Consider the following 26,994-nt stretch of genomic DNA (forward strand, 5'->3'; position numbering starts at 1 on the left):
GCATATCCATCGTCCATTTATCACTATGGAACTTCCAAAAATTGCTGAAGCAGAAGTCCCAAAGCATTGTATGGACAAAGACGCACATTTTAGTTAAAAAAACAGAAAAAGAAAGGGAAGATTATAGAATATATACTCAGAAGTTCAGCCATCTCCACCTTCCTCCAGCGTTTTCTACCACTGCAGCTATGAAGTAATGTTCTTGGCTGCATCTGTGAGATGCTAGTTTACCACGTGACCATTGCAGGCAGACATGAGACCACTGAAGCCATAGATTGACTGCAGCAGTCATATGCAGTATACGGGCACATCACTGCTGCAGTCATGTAAGCCAAGGCAGGAGGATCAGCATGATCTGGTCAGTTTGATGGGGTCTTCAGATAGGTGCAGGTTCTGAGACTCATTCCAATCAGACGGTTATGACATATCCTATTGATATGCTAAATGTCCGTTAGGACAACCCATTTAAGTCTACGTTCCTCACCAAGTGCACAGACAAATTTTTAGGTCAGCATTGCCTACAGGGGTATTCCCATCTCATAAAGTGGTTGCATATTGCTAGGATATCCTATCTCTTTATAATTGGTGGGAGTCTGACCTTTGGGACCTCTGCCGATCCTGGAAATGAAGGTGCTGTGGTGTCTTCACAGTTCTTCCCTTCACTTGAATGGGTCATTGGTGCAGTTCTCCACACAACAAGGTGGTTGGGGTAGCGTGCCGCATCCCCATCAGTTGCAGGGTCATTGTGGGTCCCAAAGGTTAGCTCCCTACCCATTATAAAGTGCTGGTCTATTCTGCCATCACTTGATGAGATGCGAATACCCCTTTAATGCATGAAATGACCTTCAACTCCTATCAACAGTAACTTAAAGAGCTTACCCCATTGAAATGTTCTTCCTTAAGAAGATTGCAGGGACCTTCAGGTGGTGGGACCCCACCAGATCAGCTTTCCACTAACTGTTCATCCTTTTCTCGACAGTGTTGCCTCTGAGGTAGTTGTGTGTTATGGGACGTATTCTAGTCAATGCATAGTTCCCAGTGGTCCTCTACAACTTCCCTAAAACGTCATATGCAAAGAGCTTGGCCAGTGGTTACGCTCCATTACATATACTCTATTAGGACTGGCTAGTGGTAGCAATGGTGCTGATGTTTCCGGACAGTTTTTTGGGGTTATATGTACGTTCTGGCTCAGTTGCCAGGCTTTCTGCTCGTGCAGTCCTCGTCTTCCCAATAAACTCCCGACAAGCACAGCTCTGTGTATCTGAATGTTTGTTAACGCTGAGTCTCAATGGCCGGTTTGTTTGATTTTTAAGTTCATTGAATGAAAAGCTCTCTCATGCCTCAAGTGCTGGCTGACTCCGTTGCCCAGCGGCCTTGTGAAAATAGAGGGAAAAGGCGGTGTGCGAGGATCTCAGCCTTTAAGCCCCTCTACTTGTTTCCAGTTTATTGTTTTGTCCTTTTCTTTATTCTAGCCTCCACTCCCCCACCAACATAGTTCGGCCATTTGAATTGCTAAAGACCTCCAGGATAATGGCCCGAGCAAGAAGCCTGGACAGCAAGCCTTTCTTCTTGTGCTATAAGACTAAAGGGAAAAAATCTAGCAGCTCGATCACCTGAAATTCCCTTCATGTATAACTACATGCATGACATTACCAGATATTACAACCACATGTATTCCTATGGGAAATCCTCTGTGTCGATTCTGTCAGGCTCTGCACTATGCATAACACAGAAGAAAAAAATGTTGATCTCCGATCACCATGCATTTGGAAAGTCTTCACTTGTGTTCACATTTTGCGCTAAAATAAAATTAAAAAAATTCCACTCCCCCCCCCATCATTCTGCACTCAATAACCCATAATGAAAAAGTATTAGAAATCTTTACTAATTTATTGAAAACTGAAATCTCACAATCAGACCCTTTACTCAGGACTTAGTTGAATCCCCTTTGGCAGTGATTCCAGCAGACCAAGACATTGTGGACCATTGCATGCTTCCAACCTTGTGGGAACAGTTTGGTGAAGACCCTTTCACTGTTCTGGCATGACTGTGCCCCAGCTCACAAAGCAAGGTCCATAAAGGCATGGATGGGTGAGGTTGGTGTGGAAGAAATGGCCTGGCCACACAGAGTCCTGACCTCAACCCCATCCAACACCTTTGGGATGAGCTATAATGGAGATTGCGAGCCAGGCCTCTCTCCTCCAGCATCAGTGTCTGACATCACGAATGATCTTCTGGATGATTGGGCAAAAATTCCCACGGACACGATCCCAAATTTTGTAGAAAGCCTTCCCAGAAGAGGGGAAGATGTCTTTATATCTATCTATCTAACGTATATTGTGCACTTGTAGTCTCTGATCTATTATCCTATTGATTTAGTGCTTCCTGGTCTCTCCAGCACTTCTAAGGTTAAACATCAAAAGCCTCATTGAACAGAGAAGAAGACTAGAAAATAATATCTCCTGATACACAAGCAGAGAATGGAGCGGGGACCTTGGGGCTTCTCAGTAAAAGTATCCTGAACTTTCTCCCCCACGTCCTGCTCCTGTCTGCGCCTCCTTTATCTTCCAGAGATTTGTTACTGGTTAATTCTAAGTGACCATCTTTCCCCCCACCCCTGACAAAGCCTCATCCTTTAGATGTGGGTAAATGGTATGGAAAATGGGAGGTGTCGGCCAGCTCCATGGACCTAATAAATCTTAACTATATTAAGGCTCATTCCTTTGCCTTCTCTCCTCGAGCCTTTGTCTTGCTAATACACATTAGGATTTGCCTCGCTACACACTTTGAGCCTTTTCTGAGGTGAGACCTATATAAAGCCACAGATGTGGGGACCTCGACGACCTCTGACCCCCCCTTTTTTTTAAATACCCATTTTAGTGGTGGGGGGAGTAGGAAAAAAAATGCAACAGTGCCGAAATGAAGGAATTTTGTCCTGGAATTTTTGTCCTGAAAAGCTTTCACTCCGAAGAGAAAAGGGGGGAAAAAAAGGCTATAAAATCTCCCAGAATTTGGTTTTCTTCCACCATGAATGGGATTGATGCTGCAATTTGCATTGGAAAGTAGGGTCTGAGCTTAGCCACACCAATTATTCATTCTATCCAGCGCTGAGCCCATCCCCCTCTGTTCTCAAAATTGAGTAAGAAGCAGGAATTATAATGCGAAAAAAAAAATATTGACATGTCCTTTAAGGATTGACATGCAGTCTCCTCTGATGATGAGAGGAAGACATGCCAGGCTTGACTGAAATATTGTAATGGAGCTATTTATGTGAGTTTACATGAGGCGGGGACGAAGCTTTGTGATGCTAAGTGCCATGGACTGGGGTGGAAACCATGCAGGAGCTTTCAGATCGAGGAACTTTTCATCTCTGCTGTCTGGATGGAAAGTATAAAAGTGATTTAGAGGATTTTTTTTTCTAACCGGAAAGGGTTAAGTAGGTAATAAATGCAATAAATATCTATGTAAATTATAAAGTCAACTAAATATTTACCCTCAGACCGGTCCAGCCTAGAGCTGGACATAGACATGAGATAATGGACATCTACTTCACCTCCACCATAAAATGGAAGTGTTATGTCAATGGTAGTAGCTCTGGTGCCTCTTATGTTCGTAGGGTCCTTTTTATGTGGGCAATGATGTCCCTGTAGTGTTCCAAATTATAATTCTTACAGCAAACTATCGCCACACTAAATATCTAGACAATGGTGTCATCCTTGTAGAGATTTAGACTGTTGGGTGGTAAGGCCAAAACCGGGTGGGGGCCTTCATTGTCCTCTCAACATTGAAAACATCTGGCTGTTTGGTTGAGTCCAGCATATAGGTCAGGGGCATAGCTAAAGGATAATGGGTCCTTGTGCAAGAGTTAAGCTTGTGCCCCCTTTCCCTCCGTGCTTTGTGGCCAGGGGCAGGGGAGCATAGCTTTCGTGCTGCCTGAGGCAAAAATTAAAACTGCAACCCCCCATGACCTAACCCCTTCCTTCCAGTCAGAGGTGTAACTTGACCATCATGCACTTTCTATAATACCAGTGTCTTCTTATGTGTCTGTAGGGTCGTTGGGCCCCCTACTGCTACCTCTGCACCCCCTAATAGCTACGCCCTTGATATAGGTATATCGGGAGGAATAGCTGCTAAATGACAAGGCATGTATGGCCACCTTTATAGATTACCAGTTGCGGCACTTCCCCTGGCAGATACGATTTATGATTGATCGATAAAGTTGGATGTATGACATTCCTGGACGAAACTGGGAGTCTCTCTATGTTTATCATCATTCTGGGTTATCAGCAGGCACATAAAAGTGACCCATGAGCCACATGTGGCCACCACAGCTTTACAGTATGGTCTTCTGAAAGTTGTCTGCTTTGAGACATGGTTTACACTATAATTTTTTGAGGAGAACAGATTTGTCAGTAACCAGGCTTTGTGTGCCTTTATTTAATGCTTGTGTGAAACCCACACTTCCAATCTTAAATCTGTAATTGAAACTCCTTTTGCCACTTAGGGGCAGCACAGTGGTTCAGTGGTTAGCACTGTTGCGCTGGGGTCCTAGGTTAGAATCCGACCAAGGGCAACATATGCATGGAGTTTGTATGTTGTACCCGTGTTTGAGTGGGTTTCCTCCTGGTACTCCGGTTTCCTCCCACACTCCAAAATCATACTTATAGGGAACTTAGATTGTGAGCCCCATTGGGGACAGCCTGATGCTAATGGAATATAGTAGCGCTATATGTATATAAGTGCATATAATAAATAAACCTAGCTCCTGAAGAAGTTCACTTACTTTTTCTCCCTGCTCAGTGTACACAATACAGACACGAACAAGTGTGTGTGTGTTATTAGTTTTCTTAGATCGTGTTTGTCTATAGTCGTGACTCATGTAATTGGACCACATTTTACTAGTGATCAGTGCAGGTCATTCTTGCAACATTTACATTGAATTTTATGTTCTTCCATCCCAACTGTGGACAGAGACTGATGTGACCGACCAGGTTTTGTCTGCAGGAGGTTTCCATATTGCAAAATATAGGTAAAAAACGCATATGAGATTTTTGGAACAGATGAAAACCATAATGATAAACCCCATACAAGGAAATATTGGGGAGAAGAAACTTAAGGATGCAACATTAGCACAGCAACCCAAGAAGAGGGACACTTGGGCGGTTTCTACATGAATACAGAGACATACATTAGGGTCCACGCATAAACAGATATGCTTTCAGTGCGAGCGGTGTGCAAGGCTTGACCCAGGCAACTCCCCTTCCTAATGCAGTGTGAAATCACCCACTATAACGCCTTTGATGACTCTCCATAATGGAGTCTATTCATCGCGGTTCTTGAATTTATTTCATGGGAAATAAGACATCTTCCTCTTTTACTCTGCAGAGGGTACCCAAGCATCTGAAATGTCTCACATGTCGTCTCATCATTAGGAAAATAGCAAAATTTACATTCTCCAGTGTAGCATAGAATGGGGGAGGATGTATGGATGATGAGACGAATCCCATCATTAAAAAGATATGTAGATAAGGTTACAGATGTAATCCGTTATTTACATTTGCACCCTTAGATCATCAGCAAGGAATAATAGATTTTGTCTGATTGCATGTAAAGTTTCCGTAGTGTCACGGATGAATTTGCTGATAGCTGGAACTTATAAATAAACGACCGACTGGCTTGATCCCAAACTAAGGAGCATATAGGTGAGCCCTTTAAAACCCTAAGAGCTCTCCCTGACTGCTATGCACATGCAAGGGTCTCAATGGTAGACGATTGCATGCCCACGTATCTAAGACTGTGTGACACCTGAAAACCCTATAATAGTGAGGGGACACGACCACCGTCTCCCTGCACTTAATACGGACGGAGTCAGGGTCACCTAGAATCAAGCCAGCAAGGAAACACAATAAAGGAAAAGACTGATCTGAGCAAACAGCAGCAGCAGCCTCCAGTAGTGAACACTTCATCCAGGAAGTAGTATAAACCGCAAAGTGAGGCAGTATGGGAGGGAATATAAAGGAAGACGATTAGTCTAAATAAGTGACACCTGGCAGAAGGAAAGGAGATGACAAAGTGAAACCAAAACAAAAAACGTCATACAAGAGGTAGAGTAGAACGTCTGTCAGACCTTCTCACAGAACTGACGGTGACACGTAGGACATGTCGAGATTTTCATTGTAAATTTCAGAACCACTGTTTGCCAGCATTTTTGTGCCTTATGTCATGAACTGTGTGCTGCCCATACTAACGGCAGAATAAAGTAGAGACAGGTGAGTTGATTTCAGCGGTCTGTCACTTAAAAGTTAAAAGTAAGTGGTTGCCGAGAACCAACATCACAATCATTGTAGACTAGTCCTGGAAAAGAGTCACGGCCACCTGAGAAGAGTCATGGTTACTCATAATCTCCTGCTCTCCCTGCCCACCTGCTGATGACTGACAGTCTTCTACCTAGTTTTCTCCCTTTCTGTCTAGGAGAGAACTGCCAATCATCAGCAGATGGGCGAGAGAGCAGGAGATTAGGAATAACCAGGACTCTTCTCAGGTAGATTTGACTCTTTTCGAGCCCTGTGCTGCAATGATTATGATGCTGGCTCTCCGCAACCACTTACTTTTCGCTCATGAGTGACACACCGCTGAAATCAGCATTTCTGTCACTATTTTATGCTGCCCTCAGTAAGATTAGCATAAAGTTGATGACAGGTTTACTTTCAAGCTCCAAATTGTGGATTATGACCCTGCCTCTTTCGTTGATAGAATACGAGGTGTTGCCTTTACACTAAAGCGTAACGAGGTACTAAACGTGACCCTACAACTGAAAGGGTATCTGCTCTTATTTTTGATTTGTATTTTTTTAAATACCTGCCTCCCATCCAGCGGGCTTCTGTCGAGGGAAGCATACTTATCTTCTTTCCGATGCTCGGTTCCGGTTCCAAGAGTCCACTGCTGTCTTCACTGCGTTTCGTTTCTCAGTTGTAAACTTCCGGCATGGATGTGGACATGAGCGTCGCAGCAGCCAAAGACCGGCCTAAGCGGTTATGTGTCCCGCAGCAGCAAATGACACAAATCATGAAATCCAATTAAGAGTAGTCTGCAACAAAGGACGAATGTCGCTGAATATAACAGACCTAAAATCTAACTTCAGTTTAAAACCTTGAGCTAAAGTCTGACGCAAGGGTGCACATATAGAAAAATGCTAAAATAAGGGTCATCTGCTGAAATAGGTTACTAATGCCAACGAAAGACACAGTCTCAAAGTAAATTTGTTCTAAATGTAGAGTAAGCTATGTCACCATGGAAGTCGCTGCACCACTAATGTCTAAACAGACAAAGCAGAGCATCTGTCCTGAAAAAGGCGACCTGCAGCAGATCCTAGATCTGCAACCCCCTGGTAGCCCCTACAGTAGGGTGAACTTTATGAAGAAGCTGGAATAAACCTGTTCTCTACAGATGATCAGCCAGTATCGATCGTATAAAGCCTGACCTAGGACTATATCAAAAGTGGGATTTATCCACCCCTACGCCAGTTTTCTGACATAAAAAAATGGAAAAACTCTGGGTTTGCAACTTTAAAATGCCATCGCTCCTAAATCAAGGCACAAGTGGTGTTTCTATGCTGACCTCGCCACTTTCCGTTTACGCAAAGTTATTATGAGGCATGCACCGCCTCGTAAATTGAGCGTGTCCTCTGACTGCGTCGGGGATATCATAGACTGGCATAAAACCCCAGTTTTTCATAAATTGTCTGCAAAGTGTCAGTGCCTTTCCCCGCTATATGGTTCATCAGAGGCCAAAAGGAAGAGAGCTCTATGTTGGTGGCTGGTGTGATCTACTGGCTCTGAGATCGGTGCCCCATGCTAAGGAGGGGGTGCTGGTTTAAACTGGATGGCGTACAGGCAGAGTCATACCTAAAGATTCTAAGCACGCTCGGGCACCATACTGGAGAAGACGAAAAAAATGTTAATATATACAGTTGTGTTCAAAATAATAGCAGTCAGACATCACTAACCTGATCAATCACTGTTTTTGGTAGAAATGATATTTCTACATGGCAAATAATTTACTAGCAGGTGTAGTAGAGTAATAGAAACCCAACAGTCATGACGTGCATGCTGCTGATTGTAATTCAATCACTTATTGAAAGGGACATGTTCAAAATAATAGCAGTGTGGAGTTCAACGAGTGAGGTCATTCATTCTTTGAAAAACAGGTGGCAATTATTGCCCTTATTTATGGAAGGAAGGCAGCGAATGTTGTACCTGCTGGTTACAGTGCATTTCTCTCTGAAATTCTGAGGAAAATGGGTCGTTCCAGACATTGTTCAGAAGAACAGCGTACCTTGATTAAAAAGTTGATTGCAGAGGGGAAAAACATATAAAGAAGTGCAGAAAATGATAGGCTGCTCGGCTAAAATGATCGCAAATGCTTTAAAATGGCAACAAAAACCTGAAAGACGTGGAAGAAAGCGAAAAATTACCATTTGAATGGATAGAAGAATAGTCAAAATGGCAAGGACTCAGCCAACAATCAGCTCCAGGAAGATCAAAGAAGGTCTAAAGTTACCTGTGAGTCCTGTTACAATTAGAAGACGTCTATGTGAAGCCAAGCTATCTGCAAGAAGCCCCCGCAAAGTCCCACTGTGGAAAAAAAGAAGTGCTGAAGAGGTTAAAATTTGCCAAAGAGCACATTGACGGCCTAAAGAGACATTTTGTGGACTGATGAAAGTAAGATTGTTCTTTTTAGGTCTAGTGGCCGGAGACAGATTCTCAGACGACCCCCAAACACTGAATCCAAGCCCCAGAACACTGTGAAGACAGTGAAGCATGGTGGACAAGCATCATGATATGGGGATGTTTCTCATACTACGGTGTTGGGCCTATTTATCACATACCAGGGATCATGGATCAGTCTGAATGCATCAGAATACTTGAAGAGGTCATGCTGCCTTATGCTGAAGAGGAAATGCCCTTGAAATGGTTGTTCCAACAAGACAACGACCCCAAACACACCAGTAAACGTGCAACATCTTGGTTCCAGACCAACAAGATTGGCGTTATGGAGCGGTCAGCCCAATCCCCGGATCTTAATCCAATAGAAAACTTGTGGGGTGACATCAAAAATACAGTTTCTGAGGCAAAACCAAGAAATAGAGAAGAACTGTGGAATGTAGTCCAATCATCCTGGGCTGGAATACCTGTTCACAGGGGCCAGAAGGTGGTGACTCCGAGCAACACAGACGTCCAGCAGTTCTCAGAAACAGCGGTTATACAACTAAATATTAGTGAAGGGATTCAAAGGAAAGCAAAATCTTCAAACATTTTTCAGTTTATATAGTGAATGTTTGTAAAGAAGAATACAAACACTGCTATTTTTTTGAAGTCTTATATTCACTTTTCTTAAAAAAAATTTAGAGGAACAACACAAATTTGATATATTTTTCTTCATGTTTTGATTTGGAATAGAATGTGTAGTGTTCCCAATGCATTTGTGTGGATGGAAATAAAAGCTGTTAGAAGGATTTTGAGCTTTATTCACTTTTCACACTGCTATTATTTTGAACAAAACTGTATGTATAGAAAATCCTATGGAACAAATCCTATCTCAGATGGAATATACTTTGTTCAGTTAGATAGAAAACACATAGGATGAAATGTGTACCAGCACAATGTTCATTTTCTGCGTGTTTTTTACTTGAAAAGAAAGGAGATATAGTGTGATCTGTCTGTGATGCTCTTGGTTTCATCCACATCTTTCCCCCTGTTTGTGGAGAGAGGAGTTTTAGGCAGGTTCCCTTCGTTGAGAAGACAGGATGACACTGACCTGAGCCGAGCCTGCATTTCAAGATTCTCCATAGAAATTGCATCAGTGGCTTTTATGTTCTGTACACCTATGCACATGAATCACATCATGTTGTTGCAGATATGTGTATGTGGGAGTTGGGAGAGAAAGCTGTCAACCGAACAGTCCTTCAGCCGGCAGCTTTTGAATGTGCATGGGCGGCTTAAAGTGTAACTGTCATTCTTTTTTTTATTTTAGTAATGTGTAGAGACAGTGATGCTGACCATTTTTGTAATATATTTTAATTACTGAAATCGTCAATTTTTTATAGATAAAATAGCTCTAAAGTGGCCCATTTTGAGCCTTAGCAACGCTCCTCTGTCCTCTGTTTACATAACAGTGGAGATTTGCTCCACACTGACTGTGTTATGTAAACAGAAGACAGAGGAGCGTTGCTAAGGGTCAAAATGGGCCACTTTAGAGCTATTTTTTAAATAGAAATAGCCAATTTCAGTAATTAAAGTATATTACAAAAATGGCCAGTATCACTGCCCCTACACATCTTTTATATATATAAGAAGGATATATATATATGTGTGTGTGTGTATGTTCCGTGATCACTCAAAAACGCAACCATCGATTTCAACAAAACTTGGTATACACATCCCTTGCTACCTGGAAAGAAATCTTGTGGGGGTCACGGCTCTCTAGGATGTACCGTTCCTGAGATATTCCCAAAATATGACCTGCATTAGCCAATACAAGTCTGCAAGTCTTTCTCTTCATATCCCAACTGCCATACACACAGTCACATGTCCCTTATAGAAGATCGCAGGCCCTTAGTCTCTACATACTGTGGGGTTTCGCTCTGGTAGATGGGGTAAGCAGGCGCAGTACATAGGCAAAATACAAGTTCTTAACTCAAAACATCAGTGTTTATTCACACTTGAGGCAACTGCACAAAACAGCATGTAACTTTGCAGTCTTGGTGTTAATTCACACACAATGGAAATTTCATATAACACAAGTCACCTTGCTGGCAGTTCTGCCTCCAGTAGTCCACAGCAGGCTTTAGGGGGCCTGTTTCCCCAGCATGCAGCTCTCAGCCCTCCAGCACAGCACAAAGCCTCAGATCCCAAAAAACCCCAGAAACATCTCTGCTGAGCCCAGCTGCCTATTTAAGGACAGCCAGGTGCTGCCAATTCCTGGACCGGCACTTATACTCCGGTCGGATATTTGACCTCACCTGGCTGGAAACCAGCCCAGCCGCACATGCTGGGAGGAAAATACCTGCCTTTCCAGACACAACCCCTCACTGTGTCACAATACACACAGTTTTACTCCAGGTTTCCATAACAACCCAGCCATTTTTCTTCACTGCTGTAGGTCAGCTTTAGGCTAGGGCTACTCGACAATAAGTCTACACTGCTACATGTGTCACGCGACATTGATGTCGGACCAATGTCACGCGACAATTTTTATAATGATAGTCTATGGTTTTGCACTGCGACATGTGACATACTGCGCGACCGTCGCAGAAAAATCCATTGTAATGGACCGTTTCAGCAGACAAGGGGTTAAAATCAGTTTAGGCGATATGCCCCTTTTCTGAGAGACAGGCACAGCTACTGCAGAACACCAAACTCCCGAACTGGATACAAAATAGCACTCCAAACTGGAACCTCACGAATAGCTGCCAGCAGACGAACAGGAATCACCTCACACTCCTGGCAATCAGTCTCTAACAGCATACAGCGGATCCCCCCAATATCGAGACAAGGCTCCGTGTTGAGGGTCAAGCAGTGGTCTGAGGTGCTGGCACACATAGCCTGATTTTTATTACAGTTGTTTGCAAATACAGGTCCGCCCACAGGGAGGTATAAAACAACCAAGCCCATCTGGTGTACACGCCCCTAGGGGACCAGAATGAAGACTTGTGACATAGGACAGATATGCAGCACTGTAGGATACACATGGGCCATAATCCTGAGGCAAGAGGCTGATAAACAGGCCTCTCCAAAACCCAGTGGCGAGGTTGGTTTTGCCACATCCATCTTGGATAGATTTTTTGCAACTGTCGTGTCACAGTCGTAGCATGTCACATGTTGCAGTGCGACACTATAGCCTATCATTATAAAAATTGTTGAGACAAAATGTCGCGGGACATGTCGCCGTTTAGCCCTAGCATTAAAGAGGACCTTTCACTAGAATAAAACATCTAAACTAACTATACAGATATGGAGAGCGGCGCCCAGGGATCCCCCTGCACTTACTGTTATCCCCGGGCGCCGCTCCGTTCTCCCGTTATAGCCTCCGGTATCTTCATAGTTAGGCTCCACCCAGGGGAATCTGCCGGAGTCTCCTTCTCCTATGCTGTAGCGCTGGCCAATCGCAGCGCTCAGCTCATAGCCTGAGAGGCTTTTTTTTCTCTCTCAGGCTATGAGCTGAGCGCTGCGATTGGCCAGCGCTACAGCATGGGAGAAAGAGACGCCGGCAGGTTCCCCTGGGTGGAGCCTAACTATGAAGATACCGGAGGCTATAACGGGAGAACGGAGCGGCGTCCAGGGATAACAGTAAGTGCAGGGGGATCCCTGGGCGCCGCTCTCCATGTCTGTATAGTTAGTTTAGATGTTTTATTCTAGTGAAAGGTCCTTTTTAAAGTGGCAGGGCGCTGTGGAGGTCACTGTTAAAGAGGCGTTCACTGTGGATGTTACTGTTAAGGGGGCAGACTGCTGTGGAGGTCACTGTTAAAGCAGCAGGGTACTGTGAGGTCACTGTTAAGGGAGCGGGGTACTATGGAGGTCACTGTTAAGTGAGCAGGGTATTGTGGAGGTCACTGTTAAGGGGGAGGGCCCCTGAAGAGGTGACTGTCAAGGGAGTGGGGTGCTGTGAAACTCACTGTTAATGGGGTGTGCTGCTGTGAAGGTCAAAGTTAAGGGGATGGGCTGCTGTGGAGTCCCATTTTAAAGTGGCAGGGCACTGTGGGGGGATCAGTGTTAAGGGGTGGGGGACTGTGGAGTTCACTGTTAAAGGGGCGGGGTGCTGTAGAGGTCACTGTTATGGAGGATACTGTCGATATCTTTTAACGACACACAAACATTAAATGAAATAGATGAAATATACCCGTGCGAAGCCGGGTCCTTCTGCTAACTACAAAAATAAAAAAGAATGGCAGTTGCACTTTAAGCCTAGCTGCACTGCTTTGCCGTTAAAGGAAACCTGTCAGCTGGATATTGTCCCCCAACTCCTTGTACCTTCCCTAGTTTGGCACACTGTGCGTGTTCCATTATTGACTAGGTAAACCCTACTACACTGTATATTTTGGCATCATGTCCAGTCTGGATAGAGGATTATTTCTTCAACCATTTGGAACGATTGCTGAACGACTTAATCTGGGAAAGAAAAAGGGTAAAAATTAAGCAAAAATATCTCTGGTTGGCGGAAGAGGACGGAGGGTTATCGGTTCCTTTTTTTCAGGGATATTATTTGTCCGCTCAAGTTCAGTGGATAAAGTCAGGGGGAAATAATCTAAAATAAATTTTGGAATGGGGCTTTAATGGCCCTAAATTCGGTATATTCAGTTTATTGGATTACTTTAAAAATAAAGGTAAAAAATGCCCAATTTGTCGAATGGAGGATTTGTCTTGGGGAAAGATTTAAAAAAATTGGGAATTTCTAACACTTTCAATTTTTCACCTTTGTGGGGCAATAGCAACATTGTAGAATTCCAATCAATTACGGATTTTAGATATTGGATAAACCACGGCATTATCTATGCTTCACAATTAGTTAAGAACGGGATAATAAGAACACTAAAGAATTATGCCCCAGAATTAGTATAGACTTAATGAGTCAATATCGGTACTATCAATCAAAACACGCTTTTGAAGTTACACAAAATAGGGATTATTTTATCACAATAAATCACGAATTTACCGATTTCTGTAGTAAACACGTGACAACAAAGGTGACCATTTCTCAGGTGCACAGGTTAATAAGAAAGGGATTGGGGAGAACACTAAAGTTTAATAGTGAAGAAAAATGGGCAAAGTATATACACTCACCTAAAGAATTATTAGGAACACCATACTAATACGGTGTTGGACCCCGTTTTGCCTTCAGAACTGCCTTAATTCTACGTGGCATTGATTCAACAAGGTGCTGATAGCATTCTTTAGAAATGTTGGCCCATATTGATAGGATAGCATCTTGCAGTTGATGGAGATTTGAGGGATGCACATCCAGGGCACGAAGATCCCGTTCCACCACATCCCAAAGATGCTCTATTGGGTTGAGATCTGGTGACTGTGGGGCCATTTTAGTACAGTGAACTCATTGTCATGTTCAAGAAACCAATTTGAAATGATTCGAGCTTTGTGACATGGTGCATTATCCTGCTGGAAGTAGCCATCAGAGAATGGGTACATGGTGGTCCTGAAGGGATTGGCATGGTCAGAAACAATGCTCAGGTAGCCCGTGGCATTTAAACGATGCCCAATTGGCACTAAGGGGCCTAAAGTGTGCCCAGAAAACATCCCCCACACCATTACACCACCACCACCAGCCTGCACAGTGGTAACAAGGCATGATGGATACATGTTCTCATTCTGTTTACGCCAAATTCGGACTCTACCATTTGAATGTCTCAACAGAAATCGAGACTCATCAGACCAGGCAACATTTTTCCAGTCTTCAACAGTCCAATTTTGGTGAGCTCGTGCAAATTGTAGCCTCTTTTTCCTATTTGTAGTGGAGATGAGTGGTACCCGGTGGGGTCTTCTGCTGTTGTAGCCCATCTGCCTCAAGGTTGTGCGTGTTGTGGCTTCACAAATGCTTTGCTGCATACCTCGGTTGTAACGAGTGGGGATTTCAGTCAACGTTGCTCTTCTATCAGCTTGAATCAGTCGGCCCATTCTCCTCTGACCTCTAGCATCCACAAGGCATTTTTGCCCACAGGACTGCCGCATACTGGATGTTTTTCCCTTTTCACAACATTCTTTGTAAACCCTAGAAATGGTTGTGCGTGAAAATCCCAGTAACTGAGCAGATTGTGAAATACTCAGACCGGCCCGTCTGGCACCAACAACCATGCCACGCTCAAAATTGCTTAAATCACCTTTCTTTCCCATTCTGACATTCAGTTTGGAGTTCAGGAGATTGTCTTGACCAGGAGCACCCCCCTAAATGCATTGAAGCAACTGCCATGTGATTGGTTGACTAGAAAATTGCATTAATGAGAAATAGAACAGGTGTTCCTAATAATTTTTTAGGTAAGTGTAGGATCAAACACAATTGAATGGGGCAATATATATAGAAATATAAAAAAGACAAAGACAATTTTAGGATTATTTATTTCAATATTATACACAGGATATATTTGATTGATATGATATGGTCCTGTCCGAGTATACAATCTTACTGGCGAGGGGTTTATAGTTCCCTAAGTGCAGAGTCCCTAGTATTCCTCCCATAAAAGCCGGAAGTGGCTGTTCTAGGATGTTCTACATTATCAATTAGGGAAAAGAAGAAAAAAAAAAGTTTTGGACAAGAGGTTTAATTGTGGCAAAAGTTATTATCGAAAGAGAATGGGGAACAAAAACAGCACCTAGCATACGGGAATGGAAAAACCTTCTGGTAAAGACCGAGAGATATGAGGAATACGCTGCAGCCTCTGCATGATTGCCCTCGCTGTTGGGTGGGCGGGAGGGAGAGATTGGGACGACCAATGGCAATGACCACCGAGACAACCACCTTGGGGGGGGGGGGGTTATAGGGGTGATAAGTTTGGATTGACAGTGGGAGAACGAGTTTAATGCAACATGGAAGAGAACAGGAAGATCTGCTAATGTTCTAATATGATTATAGACTGGATGTACTGGATTTTTTATTCCATTATTTACATAATGTGATACATAAGGTATTATGTCTGCCATGTTGGCAGAATTTGTATTGATGCATTTGGACTCTGTACTGTCAAATTTCTTCTCTGTCATCTTGTGTTATAAAACGAAATAAATAAATTGAATATAAAAAATAAAAAACCCTGCTTCACTGCTCATGCTCCAAACATGCATAGAGTACTAGGAGGACTACTCATGACGTTCCCTGTCCTCAGGGATTTCAATGAAGACTGATGGGGCAGGATTTGGGCTGGACAAGCTTGACAAAACGTCTTCACCTCATAGTACAAACTAATCAGTTGGTGATTTACATAGATAATTTTTTTTGGCGAAGTAGGGCACCTCCTAAGGCCATTAATATCAGAAGAGCAGAATGGTGAGGTTCTCTTGGTGGTTTGGGGTGGAAATATCCAGCTGACAGGTTGCATTAGAGTTGAAACATTCAGAAATCTCTTGTCGATAAATCTAAGGGCTGTATTACATTACGTGATCAGGCAGGTGATTGTCGGGAGGGAATCGTTCCTTCCCAGGAATCCCCTGCTCAACAGTGGAGGAGATAGCTGCTATTACATGGAGTGATCTCCTCCAGAGTATTGGGAGGACCGATCACTAATGCCATAACTCGTCCCCATACTGACTATTTGCCGGCAGCAGATCGTGATTACACAGCACCACCTGCCACCGGCAAATGTTGATTTACAAACCTGCTGAAAAATTGTGATTGCCCGATGAACGAGCTCGTTGATCGTTCTTTGGGTAATCGGCAGCATTATTCCTACAAGCGCTTGTTAACGATGATCGGCCTGACAATTGCCTGGTGTCATTTAATCATAAGAGTCACTCATATCTGCAAATAGGTAATGGAATTGTGAATAGGCATGCAGCAGAGCTGTAAGAGAAACGTCAGTGTAGACTGCAACGGAAAGCGCTAACAGCGGATAGTATTTGTGAGGCTCTCCAGATCGCTGTAATTAACAAGTGGCCTCTTCTAGATACTTACATACAGCTGCTTCATGTAAAAGCCTGTTACAAACCAGCTTTAATTTTTCCCTGTGTGTAAGTAGTGCAGGAGCCGGTGCACCGTGCCGTGGTTTGTGAGAAGATACTGCAGCAAGTTGCAAGCTGCGTTGCCTGCAGCCGATCAGATAGCAGTAAATGTCAAGGTTCCCTAATGCGGTCTGCGACTAATGACCCCCTCAGCACGGGTCCCCGAAGAGCGTGTTTTACATCAGCCATGTACATCAAGAGCCACCACTGATCCCTATCTGGCGGTGCTAAGCCCTCGAGTGGCAGACCTCTATGGCATGTTCGGAGACAATTCCATCAAAGAACAATGCTCAGAAGGCAGCCGTGTTGTGATCTGCATAATTATATGCTATTAATGTTTGGCTCATGTTATGGAGCTCTGACATCAAAGGACAGCAGGGTGTCATAAACTCGGCAGTGAGAACAGCGAGCGGCCTGATGTAGTCATATCGCATGGAAAGAGGCTGTTTCTAGGCTCCTCTATGCAATTTACCCTATAGTTATTGGAGATAAAACTTGCAGTGCACTTGCAGCGCAGGTCCTGACCATAGATTATTTGGAAATCATAGTGATGGTGGGACCCATCTAACGGTAAAAATCCACGCTGTGCAGAGGTCGCAATAACGCCTGTATAGGTGATTTCACTCCCTGGAAAAAGTCAAAGGCATACCAATACACCTTCGACTTTTGCCCCACATTCATCAGCGCAGTGAGCGTTGTAAACGGCACAGGCAGCGCAGCGATGCTGCCTGTGCATGAAATAACCAATAACAAAGCTCCTTACAGCAAGGGTTGGGTATTGGCGCGCCAGAGCGATACAGGTCGGGTCAGACAGGGGAAGCCAACGGGAGCTGGAAAGAGGAGGGGCCGGCTACCGGGTGTAGTAAGGAGAGCGAGTCGCGCTGCCCAAGGACCCTGGCAAACATGACAGGGCCGCTGAAGAGATAAGGAGCCGCGGACTCATGTGACTGGTCTGAGAGAAGAGCTGCCCCCGGGACTGTGACCTCCCCATCTCCCCCGGCCGTCTTGTGGCAGTGAAAAGCCCGGCCTGTCAGTCTTCAAGTAAGTGATCCCCCCTCCCCCAAACATGGTTCAGTCCAGTCTCCCAGTTCTCTGCTCCCCCCTCCTCCTGTCACCCCACTAGTATTTCAGGGAAGAAAAAGAAAAAAAACACGATATAGGCACCAACTAAATAGAGTGTACAATGTTGATAATCCGTGAAGGACATGTGGGAACAGAAAGAAGCAAGGATATATATGTGTGTGTGTATATATATATATATATATACATACAAAGACTTACTTCACTATGGAGGTGTTTTGTGGGATAAGTTTAAGACACCCACAAAAACAAACCTCCCTCGCCTGGATCGCTTGTAGTGTCTTAGGAAGAACGGCAGTTCCACATCTGGTACTTATGGTATAATCCTTTATTGGTATCGCAGACCCAGCGCGTTTCGGGGTATTACATCCCCCTAAAGAGCTATTTTTCACCGATTATTTCACGTTCCTGTGTCATGTGACCTATACCTCGCAGGAGCCCATAGGTGACGCGGAAACGTGAAATACGCAGCAGATGTGAGCGAGTACAGGCCTATGTATTATGTATTTTAATTACCGTAACTTTCGTACTCCTCAAAATGGTCAGAGGAGTATTTTTACTCTTCTGGAAAAAGCGTAGTGCGACCTCGGGCGCTATGTCTTGCTAACTATGCACACAGGTCTTGTAAATGGCTAGTTATTACCTACAGATCTAGGGCGGTACTATTTCTCCTTGTGAATGGCACCAGAACTGGTGTAGGTAGTCTCTAAGGCCATGCAAAAAGATATGCAGATTAGCTCTCTTCCAAGTAAAGATAGCTACCCTATTGTCAATGCCCAATCCTTTAAACAGGCTTGCAACATGACTAAGGGCATTAGCCAAACCAAGAGCCTTGGGTTTAATTTTCCTTTTGTAGTAGGCTTTCGGTTGGCTACCATCCTTTAGTCACGTTGCAAGGCCTGTTTACAGGCTTGGACATTGACTATAAGGCAGCGACCTCCAATCGGTGGCACGGCAGCTTTTTTTCTCTAGGAAGACAGCTAAACATATCCATATTGCCTGGACTATGTTCTCTTTCGACCAGACATCAGGTGTAGATTTTTTAGGTCCTAATGGACTGATAAGCTTCAGTTCCAATCAGTTGACAGTATAGCTGCCTCAGTTATATCAATAGTTCATTGTAAATTGACTGCTCTTTGGCCCGTGAGGGTGTTTGAGGCCTAGTTTAGAAGAAGTCTGAATATTTTACATTTGTATCCTCATAGTTTTCATAGCCTGGGTGAATGCTTCTATGATGGCTAAAAAACTAAGAAAAGATGGGCAGTTTGGTGGTATCCTTTTGAAATGGCCATGGTTAATAGTCCTGTTGACTTATTTTCCAACAAGACTCCTTTTCCAACTTGCCTCCATTGATGTTGAGCCTGATGTGGAATGGCGATGAGGGGATAGTTGTCCTCATACACTGGTGGGTGTCTCGTATTATACCCTTTCCATTAAACAACTATAATTAGATAAGTATGCAGAAAGTTAAGTGTTAAAATTATATTTAGACCTCAGAATGCAATTCTGGCACATAAATTCTGCATTTCATTGGATTTTACTGTTAGTGACCCTTGATAATAAGAACATGGCAAGGCCTTCTGTATGTTCCCATCATCAAGTAAACAGCTTTGTGGTTCTAGAAGAATCTTGATTACATCCTTGTAAGGAAGCCAAATTGACAATTAACTTAATTACTAATAGTTCCTTTCTGTGGGACCCTGGGACCATCTCTATTGTTTTCTTTCCGCTTCGATTCTGAGGAATTGAGAACTGCACTATGATTACCCACCCTTTCAAGAGCTTCGAATGTAGGGGACTCGTTTCCCCTGGTGTTCATTTGTAAAACAGGAATAACAGAAGGAAACTTTATTTTTATTGTTTTGGATTTTTACATCTGGGGAATGGTTTGCTGTCACAAAGATAGAGTATGATAGGCCAGGAAGGGATAAGCCTCCTAAGGCTATGTTCACCTTTGCAACCAATTTTTCTTTGATGTGCAAAATGAAAAAAAATAAGTGACTTTACAATAGCTCTTAATTAAAAATAGCCTACTGTTTTGTTTATACAGCTCCTATGAAGACCTATGTGTCTCCATGGTTAAAGACAGCAAACAAATTCAGAGTAGCTTAACCTTGCAGTCTTGTATTTTCTTTCATTTGTCCCCTTCTTTGTGCTAACATGCATTTGGTATGTTAGCCAGAAGTAAGTGCAGATAGAAGGAAGTATAACAACTACAGGATCAGACTACACAGAGTTTGTTTGTAGTCTGTTACCATGGCGATGTATAGTCTGCATAGGACTTGTAGAAACAAAATGGTAGGAAAGTTTGAATTAACACAGGATTCCAGGACCCTGATGGGCCACCTCTTAGGCCTCTTTCACACTTGCGTTGTTGGGATCCGGCATGCACTTCCGTTGCCGGAGGTGCCTGCCGGATCCGGAAAAACGCAAGTGTACTGAAAGCATTTGAAGACGGAACCGTCTTCCAAATGCTTTCAGTGTTACTATGGCACCCAGGACGCTATTAAAGTCCTGGTTGCCATAGTAGGAGCGGGGATCGGGGGAGCAGTATACTTACAGTCCGTGCGGCTCCCGGGGCGCTCCAGAATGACGTCAGAGCGCCCCATGCGCATGGATGACGTGATCACATGGATCACGTGATCCATGCGCTTGGGGCGCCCTGACGTCACTCTGGAGCGCCCGGGGAGCCGCACGGACGGTAAGTATACTGCTCCCCCGCTCCCCACTACACTTACCATGGCTGTCAGGACTTTAGCGTCCCGGCAGCCATGGTAACCACTCTGAAAAAGCTAAATGTCGGCTCCGGCAATGCGCCGAAACGACGTTTAGCTTAAGGCCGGATCCGGATCAATGCCTTCCAATGGGCATTAATTCCGGATCCGGCCTTGCGGCAAGTGTTCCGGATTTTTGGCCGGAGCAAAAAGCGCAGCATGCTGCGGTATTTTCTCCGGCCAACAAACGTTCCGTACCGGAACTGAAGACATCCTGATGCATCCTGAACGGATTACTCTCCATTCAGAATGCATTCGGATAATCCTGATCAGGATTCTTCCGGCATAGAGCCCCGACGACGGAACTCTATGCCGGAAGACAATAACGCAGGTGTGAAAGAGCCCTTACCTGGATACAAGATGAGATATGGCTTCTAAGCTGGATACAAGATGAAATATGGCCTGTAACCTGGATACAAGATGAGATACGGCCTCTAGCTTGGAAACAAGATGAGATATGACTTCTAGCTTGGATACAACATAAAATACGGCCTCTAGCTTGGATACAAGATGATATACGACCTCTAGCTCGGATACCAGATGAGATACGACCTGTAGCCTGGACACCAAATGATATACAACCTCTAGCCTGGATACAAGATGAGATACGACCTGTAGCCTGGATACCAGATGATATACGACCTGTTGCCTGGATACCAGATGAGATACGACCTGTTGCCTGGATACCAGATGATATACGACCTCTAGCCTGGATACAAGATGAGATACAACCTGTAGCCTAAATACCAGATGAGATACGGCCTGTAGCCTGGATACAAGATGAGATATAGCCTCTAGCCTGGATACCAGCAGAAATATGGCCGCTAGCCCGGATACAAGATGAGATACGGCCTCTGGCCTGGATACAAGATGAGATACGGCCTCTAGCCTGGATACAAGATAAGATACGGCCTCTAGCCTGGATACAAGATGAGATACGGTTGGTCATGGAGGCATACAGATTCTGTATGGTATCCTATGGCACATTTGCCCTAAGATGTTGAAGCTGGGCCTGTAGATCCTGCACATGTGTAGGTTGGTGAAGCTGGCGTCCCATTCGCTCCTGTAAATGATTTATTGGTGATAAATCTGACGACCGGGGAGCCAAGCAAGTGTAATCTGGAGGAGACATTCCTTGGAAACCATTGCTGTGTGTGCGTGAGCATTATCCTGCTGAAAATTGCCAGGTGGAAGCCCTGCCACGAGAAGAAGACATGTGGCGGCAGGATGTCCTGCAGATATCACTGAGCTGTTAGTGTCTCTCATATCACTACTAGGGGTGACCAACTATTCTATGCAATGGTGCAGCACGCCAGACCTGCAGGGTATAGCGAAGTGAGATCACGGTTATGGGCAATCGAGGGTTGCTCACTGTATTGGAGAACCCTGGGCAGGCATGCGGCAGTGAAAGAGAGGTAGACACAGTTCCTCTGGGGCACACTCGGTATGTGGGGACCAGGCCTGATGTTGTGTGAGGTGCCCTGGATGTTACAGGTATTTTAAGTGCCTGGGGCAAGGTCCCTTTTGGATTCGTGACGCCAGTGCCGGTAACGGTGGCACACCGATTTATAGGAGGAATAACTGAGTACTCAGTGGATAAACCAAACGTTTCTTTACTTGGTGAACACAGTCCAACTTTGTACATACAGTTACAGTTGATAGTGATGATAATGCAGTCCCTTGAACAATACTTCACAAGCAGGTAGACTTTAGATGGTGGCAGGTAGTAATCATGCAAGATACTTGGAGGACACAACGGTTAATGCTTTGCAGTGCAATGCTGCTCTATCCCCTTCAGCTATTCTAGCTGGCTGGATCCCAAGGCCCGGATGCCTAAATGCTGGCTTTAATCCTTGGTATATAAATTCTCTCTCCAGTATTGACCCTTGCTCTTTACTTTATAGATCCTCTGCCCATCAGGTTACTTATCTGACTTGTATTATCCTTGCTTGGTTGGGAAGCTGCAGGTTTCTCCCAGGAGGTCCATTCCTACTACTGGGGTAATCTTCTGAGCTAACTGAGGCTCACTTGATCCGCAGGTAGGCTAGGATCCCTCTACTAGCCCCCTGGTAACAACTAGAAGCCTGGGCTGTCTAGCTGCATGTCAGGAGGAGGCCCTCAGCATATCACTGGCTGGTGCCTTCTAACTTGTCTCTGCAGACTCCTGACTCTGAACGCCCTCTCCCTGTCTGGGCCTGGACCTTTATACTAGGGGCTCCCTATCTCCCTCTAGTGTATGGGATGTCTAACTGCACCCAACTAGGCCTGCTATTGCATCATACAGGTGAACATTGCATATAAAAACACATTAGAAAATACATTGAATGCACACTTAAATATAACATTACTGTCCCTTGTGAGTAGGAGTGACGCGCACACCAATTGACCCTTGTGTAGTGTCCACCTTTGCCCAGTGGAACACTACAATGGCTCCCCATATCATTACACCAGCAGTTTGGGCAGTGTGTCCTTCCACAGCAAAGAAAGGATTGAAGTGCTTTCCAGGAGGCCTCCATACTCGAACCTGACCATTAATGGATCCCAAACAGAACCTTGATTCATTGCTAAAGATAATATGGTTCCAGTCTGTAGCATTCCAGGTTTCTCGTTCACGACAACACTGCAAACGAAAGTGACAGTGGGATGACACATTATGGATGCCATGACACCAAATTTACACTTACACTTACGACATCGAAGGGAAGATGTTCTGCATGCAGAGCATTACCTTTCATTGCTCAGGCTTCTGTATTGTGAAGTCTTATCTCCTAAACAGAAATAAATGTCTTTGGAACAGTTTGTTTGCTCTGGCTTGCCCAAGGAAGGGTAGCAATTACTGGAGTGTGTGCAGCGGCTCCTTGATCACTCCAGATTGTCTTATCTCGCAGGAACTGAGCTGTAAAACTTTCCCAAAGGCACTTCATATCTATATAACCTTGACTGAGGATTGGTTCTCAGTAATATAAAGTTTACCAGCCATCTCCTCTCCAGTATGTAAAGATAAAAGATAATCAATTCTGCTAAACCGAGCAGAAATTATGGCCCTGATGGGTTTTAATTGCTAGAAACGATGGCAACCACGCAGCATTTGCTTACTTCTTCATTTTAGCCCCTGGCTACGTATGTGTAAACTATGCCTGAAGTTACAGTATTTTATGTTGCTGTTGTGCTACTTTCACACTTGCGTTTTTCCTTTCCGTTATTGAGAGCTGTCATAGGATCTCAATACCGGAGGAAAATGCTTTAGTTTTGTCCCCATTCATTGTCAATGGGGACAAAACTGAACTGAACAGAAGGCACCAGAATGCATTTCGTTCCGTTTGGTTGCGTTCCCATGCCGCCCATAAAACCTCTGCAAGCAACGTTTTTCTGTCCGGCATGGGATGCGGAACAAAACAGATCTGGCACGAAACACAATATAAGTCAGTGGTGCCGGATCCGTTTTCTTGGAAACAAAAGAAGACTGACAATAGTTGTAGTGCTGGATTCGTCTTGTTCATTTTCGAGATATTACAACCGGATCCATTCATAACGGATGTAGCCGGTTGTGTTATCAAAATGGAAGCGTTTTTGCTGATCCCTGCCAGATCAGGCAAAAACTTAGATGTGAAAGTAGCCTAAGGCAGTCGGCGTGGATTTTCCCCAAAATAATGGCTGTTGTGCACTGCCGTCCTGTTTTGTTTCTTGGTAATACACATTCGAGTCACATTATTATGACTGCTTCCTACTTTCGAAGTTGGCAGCATGTAGGTCATGAAGGAAGTCACGTGTGCTGTGTTGGCTTGGTGTGTATATCAGGTGTGTGATGGGCTGTCTGCTCGCACATGCCTCGTTGCTGTCATGGGTAAAAGTGACGATTTATCAGATTTGCAACAAGGCATGATTATTGGGTTTCAGGCCAAGGGTGGCGGTATTTTTGATACTTCTCAGTGTGAACTGTTCTCATGCTGCTGTGGTGAACGTGTATCGTGAGTGGACAAATGGCACCAGTGTGAGAGGTGGACACTGTGGAGCAACCAGTGACATTGACGTGAGAGGTGAATGTCGGCTACAAAGGTGCGCTAGGGCAGACCGACACTCTACAGTCGAGCAGCTCATTGCCAAAATGAACCAGGGGGCTACCAGACGTGGGTCTAACACAACAGTTCCGTGAACCCTACTGAGTATGGGGCTCCGGAGCAGGCGAACGGTCACTGCACCTCTAATAACGAAGCTGCATCGGCAGAAAAGGCTTCAATTTCCACTTCAGGATTGAAATTGGACCTCTGCTGATTGGCAAAGGGTTGTCTTCTCTATTGAGCCACGTTTTCTACTTCATGGAATGGATGGACGTCGGCGTGTCAGATGGGAAACACCAGAGAACAAACAACCTGCAACCATTACTGGAAGAACACAAGATGGTGGTGGCAGCGTCTGGGGGAAGGTGTTTGTGGCATTCTCTGGGCCACTCATCCATGTGGAAGTCACTCTCAACCGATTTGGGTATTAATCCATCCTTGCAGATCACGTACACCCATACAGGCCGATTGTCTTCCCTTGGGCGGATGGGATCTGCCAGCAAGACAATGTGACATGTCACACGGCTAGAAATTTACAATATTGGTTGGAAGAGCATGACCAAGACTTCCAACTACTACTCTAGCCCCCTAATTCCCAAGACTTGAAAACAATTGAGCATCTGTGGGACTACCTTGATCGCCGTGTTCGCTGTATAGATCTTCCCCCACTCCCCCTCCAGCAGCTGTAGGATGCCCTGCAGGCAGCATGGCTCCAGATGCCTGTGATAACCTACCAGGACCTTACTGAGTCACTCTCAGCCCATCTAGCTGCGGTCTGTGCTGCACATGGCGGTTACTCTGGATATTAACTGCTGGTCAGAATAATGTGGCTTGACTGTGTATAATCTCTATGATAAAGAAAAATCCAATGTGGATAAATAGAAATGTAAAGGGAGCAATAAATGACAAAAAAGAAAGCATTTAAATGACTAAAACAGGAAGTTAGTAAGAAAGCATTGAAATACTATAAGGAAAAAAACTATATGTAAAAGACAGATAAAAGTAGCCAAGCTAGAGACAGAGAGATTTATTGCCAGAGTAAAACTAACCGTAAAATGTTCTTCAATTATATAAATGCCAAAAGTTTAAACCTGAAAGTATTGGCCCCTTAACTCCTTAACGAACCAGGATGAGAATGCTCGTCCTAAATGGAAGATACTTTGCGCCCCAGGACGAGCATTCTCGTCCTGCGATCCTTCCTCCCCTCCCCCATGTGCGCTGCTGCGATCAGCAGCAGGGATCCGGCTGTTACTGACAGCCGGATCCGTGCTGCATCCACCAGCATCGGTGATAACGCCGATGCTGGTGGATTAACCCCTCATATGCCGCGGTCAGCGCTGACCGTGGCAAATGGGAGGTTTGCGCTCCCTCTCCTTAGCCGTTGGCGGGGTCTCCTAGGCAACGGATGCTAACAGTTCAATTCACTACAATGCAGAATATATTGTACTGAATTGAAGCAGGTATCAAACCCTGAAAAGGTTAAGTCCCACAGTGGGACAAATATAAAAAGTGAAAAAAATTGTGTTTTTTTTATAATAAAAAAGTTTAAAGTTTCAAGTAAAAAAAAAAAATGCGTCCTTTTCCCAAAATAAAGTAAAAAAAAAATTGGAAAAAAGAGAAAAACGAAAAGTAGACATATTAAGTATCGCCGCGTCCGTATCGACCGGCTCTATAGAAATATCACATGACCTAACCCCTCAGATGAACACCGTCAAAAAAATAAAATAAAAACTGTGCTAAAAAAACATTTGTCACCTTACATCACTAAAAGTGGAACACCATGTGATCAAAAAGATGTATGCTCCCCAAAATAGTACCAATCTAACCGTCGCCTCATCCCGCAAAATATGAGCCCCTACCTAAGACAATCTCCCAAAAAAAAATTATGGCTCAGACTATGGAGACACTAAAACATGTTTTTTTTTTTTGTCTCAAAAATGCTTTTAGTCTGTTAAATGTAAAAAAAAAAAAAAAGTAAACATATTAGGTATCGCCGTGTCCGTAAGAACCTGCTCTATAAAAATATCACATGACCTAACCCCTCAGGTGAATACTGTAAAAAAAAAAACTGTGTCAAAAAAGCTCTTTTTTGTCACCTTACATCAAAAAAAGTGTAATAGCAAGCAATCAAAAAGTCATATGCACCCCAAAATAGTGCCAATCAAACCATCATCTCATCCCGCAAAAATGATACCCTACCTAAGACAATCGCCCAAAAATAAAAAAAACTAGGGCTCTCAGAATATGGAGACACTGAAACATGATTTTTTTAAATTCAAAAATGCTGTTATTGTGTAAAACATAAATAAATAAAAAGTATACATATTAGGTATCGCCACGTCTGTAAGAACCTGCTGTATA

At 44.1% G+C, this 26,994-nt stretch overlaps 1 long non-coding RNA gene across 1 annotated transcript; it reads right to left on the reverse strand.

The window, feature by feature from the left end:
* Positions 1-2,678: 2,678 nt before the first annotated feature.
* LOC121005319 lies at positions 2,679-25,473 on the reverse strand. The gene is made up of 3 exons (XR_005779913.1): positions 25,303-25,473; positions 14,891-14,894; positions 2,679-2,689 (listed from the first exon to the last, which is right to left on the reverse strand). It is a non-coding gene; the product is annotated as an uncharacterized LOC121005319 (long non-coding RNA).
* Positions 25,474-26,994: the final 1,521 nt, after the last annotated feature.

This window comes from Bufo bufo, chromosome 6, assembly GCF_905171765.1.
Source record: "Bufo bufo chromosome 6, aBufBuf1.1, whole genome shotgun sequence".
In the NCBI taxonomy this organism is placed as follows: Eukaryota; Metazoa; Chordata; class Amphibia; order Anura; family Bufonidae; genus Bufo; species Bufo bufo.